The 11,555-nt window shown below is 32.7% G+C and overlaps 1 pseudogene across 1 annotated transcript; it reads left to right on the top strand.

Annotated features, from left to right (window-relative positions):
* The first annotated feature begins 1,147 nt into the window (after positions 1-1,147).
* On the top strand, positions 1,148-10,820 carry LOC114174980 (uncharacterized; annotated as a pseudogene). The gene is made up of 9 exons (XR_014993283.1): positions 1,148-1,358; positions 1,506-1,569; positions 4,542-6,828; positions 6,907-7,004; positions 8,964-9,054; positions 9,979-10,046; positions 10,142-10,229; positions 10,558-10,635; positions 10,740-10,820. The product of XR_014993283.1 is annotated as an uncharacterized LOC114174980 (transcript).
* The last annotated feature ends 735 nt before the right edge of the window (positions 10,821-11,555 follow it).

The following is an 11,555-nucleotide window of genomic DNA, read 5'->3' as shown; positions in this document are numbered from 1 at the left end:
GTAAAATCGGTATTTTAAAAAGTGGACACAAAAAGGGGAATCCCCTTTATATATTACTAGTGTAAACACAGGCGCTATCGCGCCTGTGTGTACACATTTTTTTGAATTATATTAATAATTGATGATGTTGTAATGTTATTAAGTTAATAAATAAAATAAAAGTATATTTATAAAAAATAAAATAAAATGTACGGAGAAAATAAGAGAAAAATAACTGTTGATGAATAGTAGGAGAAAAAAAGAAAAAGGAGATAAGTAAATAATTTTATAAAAACTTATACAAATAACCATTAATTTTTAAAAATTTAATAAATAATTAAATTATAAAGGGTAAAGTTGGAATTATGAAATGTGGACACAAAAGAGGGAATCCCCTTTATATATAGTTATAGATGTTACCTCATGAACAGTTATAGTAATACTTTTAGAAAATGTTATATAAGTACTTAAAAATGTTACTATAAATATTGTTATTAAGATATTGTAACATTTTTAAATAAATGTTACTATAAATAAATAAATAAATAATTTTCATTTTTTTACCTTAATTGTAAAATTTTAAAATGATAACAATAAATTTATAATTAATTAATTTCATTATAATATTGAAATAGTTAATATTAATTTAAATTTAATATTTTAAAGTAATATTTTAATTTATTTTAAAATAAATTTAAAGTAATATTTTAATTTATTTAATAATAAATTTAAAAACCTTTTCAAATATTTAAATTCTACGTAGTTTTAAATCAATTTTAAATTAATATTTTAATTCATTTAAAGATAAATTTTAAATAATAGCTTTCATATCTCTATAATATCATCACAGGATTTATTAGTCTTAACAACATTTCTTTGTTACATTTCTTAAAAATGTTATCCTATGTATACCTAGTCATACTTTTTAAAAACCGTTACAAGTAACACTTTTAAATAAATATTACGGTAAGTAATTAAGTTTTCACTTTTTTAAATTGTAAGTTTATAAAATATTTTAAAATAATAACAATAAATTTATTAATTAATAAATTTTATTATAACATTAAAATAGTTAAAATTAATTTAAAAATTAATATTATAGAGTAATATTTTAATTTATTTAAAAAAATTAAATTAACATATGACCGGTTGAATTCCTGACAAGTAGTTATCAAAATGTATCGATACATCCTAAGTCCTGACAAGCCAAACTCTCTTGTATCTTTCTTTTCAAACCCTTCTTACTGTTACCAAAATGTCTTTTTAGTGTTGCTCGAAACATCCTCTTCAAACTGTCCTTAGTAGTGCGTGCTCGAGTCATCTTCAACGATCGTTGCTCGTCCTTCGCAATCGGCATTGACTTCCATTTCCATTTTCTGGTATTCACAATCTTCTTCCTATACACCTCTTTCAATTTCGCAAAACCTAATGCATCTTCCAAATTTCTCATATTCTTTTCTTCTAATTTCAATATATCTCTTTATTATTAACAAATTATTGATTCACTATTTTAATTTCGCAATCAGCGCAAATCGGTGAAGCATCACAAAATAGGAGAGATTTGTCTGCATTCTTGAAGATTTTGTGAAGGTTAGTAAATCTCTGCAATCGGTGAAGCTTTCTATGACTTTCTTTGTTGGTGGTTCAGACATTGAGATCTGTCATTGTGAGTACAAAACTATAGATTGCTATTTTGTTGCTTCCCTTTGAGTCTGTACTTGTAGTCGATAGCATGAATTGGTCACCTTATAGTTACAACCTTCAACAACTTGAAATTGTTAACCAGAGGCTGAACCGTCGTTCTTATACAGTCTTAATAGTATGATTCCTATACCCATCAGCTTGGACCTACATAACGATGATGCTAATTTGGAATTAGATGTGGTTTAAGCTGGCAGTATAGTGTTTCAGTTTCTTTTTTAAACTAATCCTCTGTGCAAGCAATGCTGATAGTATTGGGTTTTTACGCTGCACACAAGAATGCATGATTCTGGTGCTGTTTATAGAGTTTTCATATTTTCATTTGACTGTAGATTGCTATGTATCGTAAGTTTTTATAGTCATTTCATTTTTCTCTTTCAAATATGTTCCTATGAAACAATTTTATTTGAACATGTGATTGATGTTTGTGAATCAATTGTGTGCATGTACAGTTCTGTAGTGTATTTGGTCATTTTATAGGGCAGAGGAATGTAAATATCTGCTGCGTTGGAGTTCAATTGGAGTTCAATGAACATACACACGCTTTCCAAGTTTAGACAATTTCAAGAAGAGTGAAACTTGCTTTGTTAGTTCTGAAATATTATCTATTTAGTGCAGGATTGTTAGTTTGGTCATTTATTCCTTTTGTTAGTTGGATTTTATGGATGCTGGATCAATGGATCAATGCTTACAGAACTTGGAATAGATGTATATCATGATTCCATTTATGGGGTCTAAAATATGTGTATGAATCAGTGATCTTAGAATTGTTACTTATTTAAGCACAATTTCTTGCTGAAAATTCATGAAGTGAAGTTGGTTGCCTAAATTCTTTCTTCTTTTTTTCTGAGAGGTGCTAACAATACACTTTTCACCGTTGATCATATTTTTAAAAAATTATGAGTGAAATTCTTTAAAATAGAAATACAAATTGCAAAATTTTGTAATTCAGTAAATTTGTGAAATAGACAAGTTGTGTTTCAAGTATGTAATTTGTTGAATTGCATCAAATTAGATTGAAGATCAGAGAATAGATAATGTTCATCAGTGTATATGATATAGAGAGAGTCAAATCCATCAGGCTTGCTCTAACACTATTAGGCACTTGCATTGTTTTGCTGGTAGAAACGGCCAAACAATGTTATTTCCCCATCTAATGAGACAGAAAAAGAGGTAAGCACAGTCGAATATGTTAATAAATTTTATCATTTCAATTGATAGTTGTACGGATCTCTTTGTACCTACAATAGAATAGGATGGCAGACAGAGGCCAATAAATTATTTGAGATTGAACCCAACAACCCTGAAAATTATGTTTCATTATTCAACATCCTTGTCTCAGCCAAATTGTGGAGTAAAGCCTCAAAAGCCAGAATATTGATGAAAGAGAGAGGAGTTTCTGCTTCTCCTTCTTCGGCACATGGCCCCCCATTCCTAGTCCAAGGCTAAGACTGGTGATGCATGCTTCATCATCCTCCATGGCAGAGAAGGAAGTGTGAGAGAGAAATAGAGAGAGAGAAAGAAAGGGTCAAATATTGAGAAAGTTATTAGGGGGTTGTGAAAGAGGTGATATTAACACTTTTATTATTGGGGTTTGGTGTATCAGTTATTGTTTGCAACACTTTTGTTTTAGAATAAAGAAAGAAAAGAAATGGTGCATGGAGAGTAATTTTGGCAGTACTAAGGAGGACTTGTGCATTAAAAGCAATAATAAAATGGGGGCAATAGGAGTAAAAGCATGCGTTAGAATTCTGACTCCTTTGAGGAAACCAAAATTTCTTAATTACATAAAATGTTTGACTTTTCCATTTTTTAATTCCAACCCTGTTTGAGTCAGTCACCAGGTCCTATCTTTCCCAACACTTTCCTATGATACTTCTCTGTCTGGTCAGATACCTGGCTTCCATAGCCCATCTTTCAATTTTTTTTTCCCTTTTCCATTCATATTATTCTAATATTAACTTTATATAATATTTCATCTAGGGTTACTACAAAAATTGTATTTTTTAAATGTTTTTATTTTTCATTTTCAGTTCCAGTAGCTTTAGAATGAGTAATTATAATAATTACACATCATTACTCTTTACACCACTCCAACAAAACTTGTCACCAAAACCTAAACCGAAAGTAATAAAGAATAGAAACTTACAAGCCTTAATAATACTATTTACAGCTAGGGCAAAATATATTAGTTTTCAAAGTTTCTGATATCACACAGTTTTCATTCCTAAGTAATTAAGAATAAGTTGAAATATAAATCAAGGCTTAATCTTTGATAATTATAGTTTGTGCATACAAAAGGAAACAGAAATGGATATGGAAATAACACTGTAAATATTTAAATTAATTATATTTCGATCTCTTTAGTCTAATGATTTAATTATAGTATATACCATAAAATATTTTTCTCTCAACACTTTAATATAGAGGACTTGTTGGATATGGTCTTTAAACTCTTTTAGGTTCAACAGGGGTTTGGTCAGCCAATATACCAATGTTAGGTTCTTAGCAAAAAAACAAATTCCTCTCAAGAAAATGCCTCGATGAGGTTGCTTGCTTGCACTGTGCATTCATCAAGCAGTTAAAACAATATTAGGGACCTTTTTCTGATTATTCTCTGTATTTTGTGACAAAAATATGCTGATTGCTTCGTTTTTATGATGTTGTGACTAGTAACATGTATGATTTAAGTAATTAGTTTTTGTCAAAAATTATTGCAATTCACGGCACTTATGTGTTCGTTTCTTGGATTTTATTGTTTCGTGACATTTAAACTTGGACCACAAATATGATTTTCTGAGTGATATATTTTTTGGACCATAAAGCTGAAACAATTTCTAATTCAATTATGTCTTTTGCAGCAATTATCTTAACAGTAGCTGAAACAATTATCAAGGAAAATTAATGACAAAACCAGAGTCATGGACAAGAGTTGGATGTGTGAACCAAGATCTTCTGGCAGGTACTTAGATGGTTTAAACAAGTTTCTCAACTTTGCATTTAGTAATACAACACAAGGTGATCAAATTTCATGTCCGTGCAAGAATTGTAATAATTGTTGTTGGAGTAACCAAGCAGAAGTTTATGAACACTTAATTTGTGATGGATTTGATAAAAGATATGATAAATGGATTTTTCATGGGGAAGGTGGATCTTCAAAAGTGGATAAAGAAAAGGCTAATATGCATGATAATTTGGATGAACTTTTAGAGGATACTTTCATGATGCCTGAGTGTGATTTTGATGACATCTTGGATGAAGATGAAGAGTTTGATGTAGAAATGGTGAGGATTTACAATTTAGTACGTGATGTTCGTCAAGAAGCATACCCGGGTTGTAAAAAATTCTCAAAACTATCAATCATTGTTCGTTTACTCCATATTAAGAACCTTTATGGGTGGAGCAATGTATCATTTAGTGCACTACTACTGTTGCTCAAAGAATTGCTTCCTGAAAACTCTTCTTTGCCGGTAACATTCCAAGATTGCAAATACTTAATCAAAGAGTTAGGTTGTAGTTATGAAAAAATCCATGCTTGTCCTAATGACTGTATCCTATTTTGGAAAGAGCATGAGAATGAAGATACATGCCCCAAGTGTGGCGCTTCTAGATATAAAGAGAGAGTGTGTCTAAATCTTAAGAAGAAAGTTTCTTGCAAGGTAGTTTCTCCTCTGGTTCCAGCCAAAGTGTTGAGGTATTTTCCTCTTAAATCGAGGATCAAGAAGTTATATATGTCATCAAAAACTGCTGATTCAATGAAATGGCATGAGAAGGGTCGTACTAATGATGGAAAATTAAGGCATCCTGCAGATTCACTTGCTTAGAAAACTTTTGATTCACTACATCCTGATTTTGCATTGGATCCACGAAACGTGAGGCTTGGGTTAGCAAGTGATGGATTTAATCCATATAAGACAATGAGTAGCAAATATAGTATTTGGCCAGTTGTTCTGATGTCATACAACCTACCTCCATGGGCCTGCATGAAGCAACCTTATTTGATGTTATCTTTACTTATTCCAGGTCCTTCTTCCCCTAAAAGTAGCATAGATGTCTATTTAAAACCTTTAGTTGATGAGCTAAAGGAGTTATGGGAGAAAGGATTTGAAACCTATGATGCCTCTAGTAAGCAATATTTTAATGTTCGAGCTGCATTACTTTGGACTGTGAGTGATTTCCTTGCCTATGTTATGCTATCAGGTTGGCGTACTAGTGAAAAGTTGGCATGCCTTGTGTGTAACTATGATACATGGTCCAAGTACTTGCCAAAAAGTAAAAAGATGTGCTACATGGGTCATCGTAGATTTTTGGACTCCAATCACAAATGGCAGAAAAATAAGAAGTGTTTTGATGGCTATGAAGAATTTAGAGTTGCTCCGATTCCATTATTAGGTTCTACTTATTGGAAAAAATTGGCGAAAAAGAGAATTTATTTGGAAATCCTCAAAAGAGGAAAAGAAATAATGTTGATCCATGGACAAAAAAAAGCATATTATTTGAGTTGCCATATTGGGATACTAATTTGCATCATCACAATCTCGGTGTAATGCACATCAAAAAGAACATTTGTGAAAATGTAATTGGAACAGTGTTGAATGTAGATGGGAAATCAAAGGATCATATCAAAGCTCGCCTTGACTTGGTAAAGATGGGTATAAGGCATGACATTCACCCAATAGAAATAGAACCAAATAAATATTTGTTACCACTTGCACGATTTACTCTTTCATCAAAAGAAAAGGATATCTTTTGTGGCATCTTGAAAGGAGTGAAGCTTCCAGAAAATTATGGGTCTAATATTTCTAATTGTGTTCAACTTGAGCAGCAAAAACTTCTTGGGCTTAAAAGTCATGATTTTCATATTCTGATGCAAGACTTACTTAAAATAGCAGTACGAAGAGTTTTACCAAAAGAAGTTGCAAGAGTTTTAATTAAGTTAAGCTCATTCTTCAAGATTTTATGCTCCAAAGTTATCAATGTTAAATTATTTGAATGTTTGGATGTTGAAATTGCATTGATTCTTTGCGAATTGGAAAGAATTTTCCCTCCATCTTTTTTTGTTATAATGGTTCATCTACCAATACATTTAGCATACGAAGCTAGAATTGCAGGACCCATGCATTACCATTGGATGTATCCAATTGAGAGGTAATTTGATTTATAGTTTTGTGCTTTTGTAGGTTTCTTCTTAATTTGTACTTAAGTTTTATACTTTTATGCTTATAGGTTTCTTCTTAAGTTAAAGAACTATGTGCATAATAGACGTTATCCAGAGGGTTCTACTGCGGCTATATAGCAGATGAATGTTTGACATTTTGTTCAAGGTACTTAGATGACGATATCCAAACAAAATTCAATAAACCAGCAAGGAGTTTAGATGGTCCTATAGGAGATGGAGTCATGACAAGTTTGGATATGAACCTTCCCGCTCATATCATCACATGTTAACCACCATCCATGAACCTACCCGCTCATGGCACAGCATCTCCTGATCCAAGCATAGCATCATTGTCAGTTAAAAACAACACACACAACTCATAACCTGCTGCACAATCACCTGGCGCATCAGCCAGCACCGCCTGGCAAAACAGGTTCAGACTGCCTGGCGCCAACGCCCTCCCAGCGCCACTGTTTGCCCAACACCGCCTGGCGGGGCACTCCCTTGCCGCCAAGCGCCACGCGGTGCATGAGTCTTTTCAGTGATTCCTATCGCCTGACGGTATCAACAAACCGCCAGGTGCCATACTAGTAACTCCCTACTACTGGTTATGACATTCAAAATGGTTGGTTCTGCAATTCTAGAATGCTCTAGAATATACTGCACTCTTGTTTTATCAGAGTTTGTTAGTTTCTAGCCCTATACCTTCCCACGTATAGCTCCTGTACCTAAGCTAAAGACATTTAGGCACTCTTTCATTCCTCTACAACTGTTAATCACCACTCCAGTACCAAGATACTCCATTCACTATCAAAATACCACAGTTTAGGAACATTATCAATCCTCCTCTTATCATACTTATCTCGCGCTATACTGCCATGCATCTTGTCCCACACAATATTGCATAATCACATGCCTTACATTTAAGCTTACAAGTCACCAAAAACACCTAAAGCCCATAATTAATAATCAAAGATATTTAACAACAAATATGCAGAATACTAAGCTTTCAAAATCTGATCCATTAACTAATGTTATCCAATTCTCTTCCTTTCCTTAACACGACTATCAACAACTCATGACGTAGTCATATCATCAACCTCTTTCCCAATCCTATACTTACTTACCTAAGCATATGATTTCGTACTAAGTCCTCCTCAAATTTCTAATAGCACTTATAACCTCTTCTAGTACAACCAACACGAAACACGCCTGTTGTGCCATTGTCCCCGCCGTCGCCTGGCGGCAGGCTAAACACCGCCGGGCGGCAGGCTAAACACCGCCGGGCGGTATATCAGAATCCAGAAACCCTCCAGGTTGCTGAACTCGCGATCTGCCAATCTGTCCAGAATTCAACCTATACTCCACAACCAATATCATACGATGAATCACACCTAATTCACTGACCCAACTTTCTTTGACATTATAGTTTCAAATTCGTACATACCATGAACCCTAATAACTCAATTCTGGTTCTACCTATTCCCACCATCCAACTCTATCCATGTTTAATTAGAAAGGGTATTCCCAAGCACCATTTGACCCCAATACTAACCATGTTACACTACCAATGCATAAACTCACCATCAGAAGTCCCAATGCCCCTGTACAAGACGCAATTCAATAGAAAACGCGAACACAGTCGCACTGCCTAGCGGATATTCAATCCTGCCAGGTGGTTCAATCAACCAGGACCAAAAACCATGCACAAACCAATGAACCGCCTGGCGGCACATGCATACCCGCAAGGCGGTTTCTGGGCAGAACCTAGAAACGCGAAAAACAGCACATACCAGATGAAGGATTCATACACTTATGATCATACAAAGCACAATATGATGAATACGATGAAAACAAGCGAACACAACTCCCCTTACCTGGATTCTTTGCTCCAAATTCGAATTTGTGTGCTTTTGTCTAATCTAATCCCTTCTGTGCCTTTGTTCTCTCTCCCACAATGGTTTACACTCAACTTCTTGGCTCCACACAATCCGAATTCCTCTGGAAAAACTATGCCCAACTCTCACATGAAAATGGCAGTGCTCCCTTCTCTCTCAAGGTTAACTCACCCTTAATTACCACTTAATTCCCTAAAACGAAATTTAATATAAGTTTGGTTTAATAGTTATTCAATACTCCCTCAGAGAATATGTTCAGCCCTCTGGATACCTAAACCCTTTCATGTTCTTGCCGAAGAAAAAATTGGCAAAAAGAAAGTAAGTTAGTTCTTAACCAGGTTTGAACCTACAACCCATCAATCACCATTACAATTTCACAACCAATTCAACCAATTCATATTTGTGATAACTCCTACAAATTCAGAAATCTATCATCACGTTAAGCCTTCAATATATCACTAAACAAAAAAATAATTTAATTAACATTCAAGTGGCACACATAGGACTCAAACCCAAGTCCTCACACATAATCAAAGTACTCTCAACCACTTGAGCTAGTACTTTTCCACGTCATAGTTCCACACATTAATTGCTTTAAATGTTTCTATTACCCTTCATAATTAAATAATTATTTAAATAACTATTTAATTTTCTCGGGTCTTACAACAAGTAGAATTGTTGTATGAACATCTCTATTATTTATACTTAATTTTGTTTGACACTTATAATTCTTTCAAATTAAGTAGATGTGCTTTGATTTTCAGTCAGAGCTTGAGGAGGCCATTACTTTACACCCTAAGGCAGAGGAAAGCACAACTTAGGATGATTTATTTTCCCAAGTCTTGGGTAAAGAGAGACCTAGCTTTGTACGCACATATGGAAAAGGGGTTGCACCTACAGATTTATGGGGAACTAAGTCTACAATTGAAATCCAGAAAATAATAGATGAAGTGAAAAGGAATGCTAGAGTAGAGATGCAAGAGGAGATGCAAGTAAAATTACAAGAACAAGTGGAAGCCATCAAAACTGAAATGTTTACTGGTTTTAAAACATTTTTGGCTCAGTTGCAGACATGCTTTCCAACAGTAGCAATTCCAGAATTTTCTAGCATGTGGAATCCAAATATAAATGAAAGAGATATGAAGCTATGGTTTTATACAACATTTTAGGTCATTGTTTGTTCGCATATTGTAAATATATGCATCCTTGTAAATTTGTTTCATTTTTTCTCTTCATATTTAGGACAAAATTAACTCTCATAGGAAGAAAAAGCGGAAGGAGGAAAAAGCTCAAAGGAAGCATGTTGAAAGGTAAATTCATCACATCTAACATCAATTACTTATGTTTTTAGTTTGTTAATGAATTTTTAAAATTGATGTTAATTATCATTTTATAAATTTTATAGTAAATCAAAAGAATCTAAAGCAAAGAAGGCCAAAGTTTTAAAAGATTTAAATGTGCCCGAGCATCCTCCCACTATGTCTCCCAATATGGTAATTTTTTATTTGTTTCTTTACATATGATAGTAATACTTGTTTCTGCATGTTTTCCCTTTCCCTTATATTCATTTATTCATTTCTTAGTTAATCATTTTCCTTTGCATGTATTGGTCATACTTCAAGACATGATTCATATATATTTAATCATTCTCCCTTCTTGTATTGTTCAGTTTTTAGTGTATTTTCCTGTTGAGATTGAGATTGAATATATTGCTTGATGTGTGTATTGAATATATTGCTTGATGTGTATTAGGGGTTAAGTCATGAATATTTAAACGCACAAATTTTTGTGTTAATTTTAGTTTATGTGTTAAATTCACAGGGTAATCCTTTAAAAGTTATTCACAAACTAGTGGATCCAAGCCTTGAAGGAAGTTATCCAATTGAATCAGTTTTGAAGGTTAAAGCATTGTTTTTCTTTCAATAATAATTTAATACAATACATTCAATTTGATTTTCAAGATGATATAAGCCTATTTATTCTTAATTATGTGTTTTTTACAGACATTGAATGAGTTGAAAGAAAAGACACCACAAAAAGAAAATTTTAGTGGTGCTAAGCTCAAGAAAAGTGGGGAAAAATAAGGACTTTGTCATGGTTGTATACATTGCTTATATTTGCAATTGGTTGAGAACATATTTTCTTATTGTTGCAGACTTTTTTTCTTATATTCACAGACTTTATTGTTGATGCCTAGCAAGTCATGATGCTAGTGCAATTAGGTACTTGTTTGTAGCATTTTATGGAGCATTTTATGGGACAATTTATATAGTCAATATTTGATTTGAGTGGATACAGTATTCAGAAACTGTGGTTGTATTCAAATGAAAGAATTCGAATATTTTTGTGTTTGCATTTCTCTTTTGGGCTATTATGAAGCTTTTTCTTTTGCACAATTCACGTCACGGTCAGGGGCTAGAATGCATTGTGTCAATAAGAAGCCTAAATTGAATTTTACCTAAATATTGTCGTAGGATTGTTTCAATTTTTAAAAAAAGTGTATTATCCTTATTTCTAGATATAGATAAATTAGTAACAATTTTAAAATGTTACAAAAAGACATTCATAACATTTCTTAATTGTTGTAAAATAAGATAATTGGTAACATACATTTAAATGTTACAAAATATATAAGTAACATCCATTAAAATGTTACAAAATATATAAGTAACATTTTCATTAAATGTTAGAAAATGTATTGGTAACATTTTTCAAATGTTACAAAAAAATTAAATTCGCAACATTTTTCAGATGTTAATAAAGATGTTAATTGGTATCATGTTTAGAAATGATACTAATAATACGTAAAAATGTTATTA

Source organism: Vigna unguiculata, chromosome 3 (assembly GCF_037176805.1).
Source record: "Vigna unguiculata cultivar grain cowpea cultivar isolate G323 ecotype 2 chromosome 3, ASM3717680v1, whole genome shotgun sequence".
In the NCBI taxonomy this organism is placed as follows: domain Eukaryota; kingdom Viridiplantae; phylum Streptophyta; class Magnoliopsida; order Fabales; family Fabaceae; genus Vigna; species Vigna unguiculata.
The sequence above is the reverse complement of the archived record's forward strand: the minus strand, read 5'-3'. Positions and strand labels throughout refer to the sequence as shown.